This window comes from Musca domestica, unplaced genomic scaffold (assembly GCF_030504385.1).
Source record: "Musca domestica strain aabys unplaced genomic scaffold, Musca_domestica.polishedcontigs.V.1.1 1368, whole genome shotgun sequence".
NCBI lineage: Eukaryota > Metazoa > Arthropoda > Insecta > Diptera > Muscidae > Musca > Musca domestica.
In genome coordinates this window covers 12501-14749 of record NW_026712186.1, presented here as the reverse complement: position 1 = coordinate 14749, position 2249 = coordinate 12501, and positions in this window count along the sequence as shown.

Here is a 2249-nt window from a genome sequence, read left to right as displayed (position 1 = left end):
TGTTATGGCGGCCCACACCATCACCATGGCCGGCGCTTGAGTTCTGGTGGCCAACCGAAGGTACACATTTTCAGCTGACCTCTTTGACAAGTAAACAAGATCATTTTGTTTGTTTACGAACTGCTGGACAACGAATGTTTTCTCATCGGAGAAAACCAAATTCGGCAGTTCACCACTTTCGGCCAAGCGAAGCAACTCTTTAGTTTTTTTGAGTCTATTTTCATTCAGTTGAGGTGTCAGTTCTTGCACTTTTTGGAATTTCAATGACTTAACCCCAAGCTCATTTGTCAGTATTTGCCGAATGGAATATTGCGATATATTCAGCTCACGAGCCATTTTTCGGCCAATACGATGTGGGTTTCGATCAAGTGCTTCCTTACATTTCGAACCATTTCTGCTGATTCTTCCGTCCACTTCCTTGACGTCGGGTTACGCTACCAGTATCACGGTAACGAGCAATGTAGGAGACACAAAAGATTTATTCACATTTAAATGCTGGAGTGCTCTAACGATAGCCACAGTTGTTTTTCCAGCCAAATATAAAGAAATCACACTATCCATCTTGAATTCCATCACGAATTACTTTTTTTCTGGAAATTTCTCACCAAATTGCTTTTGTACGCCTGTAAACAATATAATGAGCTGTCACTGGAATAATTTTAACAGCTGTCGGACGAGCGGCTTAGAAATGACAGCAGTCTAAAGTTTGTTGTAAGTTTTTCGTCTCACCATGTGTATTCTGCATCAGTGATTTAACCATGTCGATCCGTCTGTTTGTCTTTGGGAATCAATTTAGGTCCCGAACAAAATTAAATAAGTTGATAAAATCGTGTTGAGATGCATTTTAGGTCTTTAGAATTTTTGGTATTGAAAATGTTCCACATAGGTCCACATTTGATATATCACCTATATAACGGTACCGCCAGATTTAAGATGTTTTGGTCATATATTCAACGGAATTTTCATAACATTGTCAGTTTCCTCAAAACATCTTTGCACAGAACTGTCCATATAGATCTGTGTTTTTAGGTATTTTGACGATTTGTGTCACACTTTTAACCCAAATTTTGTCAACTTTGATATTTGAAGTACCCAATGAATACTACCTACCCTGACAGAAAATAGCAGGTCCACGTCTTTGTATAACCCCCATATAACGGTACCTCCATATATTTGGTATTTTGATGATTTTTAGCTACATTTTTCAAACAGAAAGATCTCTAGCTTGGTATTTGGAGTTCGGTATAGGCACCACCCGCGATGACGTATAATTGATTATTGAGGTCCATGTTTTCTTGAAAAGACATGATAATCTAATTTTTTACAATTTTAGCGGCATTTTCGAGCGGACTATTTTTAAATTTTGCAATTTCCTTCCAAATGGTGGAGGAACCTAAGGTGAAACTTAACTTTTTAGGTTCCTATTTTACCCTGGCTACAGTGGTGTATATATTATTTAATACAGCAAAATGTGCTATATCGAAATAACAGTTTTACTGAACAAAATCCGTCTTGGGACATTTGGGGTCCATCTGTACATCAGTCTGTTGCGATAACTCTTGCAGGACATATGCGATCTTGATATATGGCAATATTTTTACTAAACATAGTTCGAACTTGTTTATAGGCAATATGTGCCTACTCGTTCTGGTACCTCCCACACAAAAGTTCAAAATTTTACGGTACGGTAATTTGGTACTTTTCGTACTTTTTTAGTTAATATTTCCGAAACTACCTCCAAATCTCAATGCCATCTCACAAAAAATGACCCTGACGCCAAATTCCAGATTTTCAATTCTATACCTTAAGTACCATTTGGTACTTTTCATACTTTTCCAAACCCAATTTTAAGTCTCAACACTACACACTACCAGCGACTCTTTTACAAATATTTCAAAATTGCAGATCTATCGTCCATTTGCGCAAACAAAAATTGTTGCTAAATTTAGTAGCATTTCGCATATTTTAAAGAGAACCTCTTTAAAATTGAAGCTCCTTCGTGAGAACGGGTAGAGCTAATATTTAGAAACTTTTCGTTTCTGGAGTCTTTTTTCAACATTTTCTTTGGTGAATCCAAACTTCATACGTTTAGTAAAACCATGTCACAATTTGTCTGCCCAAAACTATTTCAATATCTCCATATGTAAACCTTAGAAAGCTGCAAATATAGGACATATTTCCAAATCACCGCCAAATCTCAAATATAGAAACCATCAGTAATATTATTATCAAATTCCACAATTTTATCT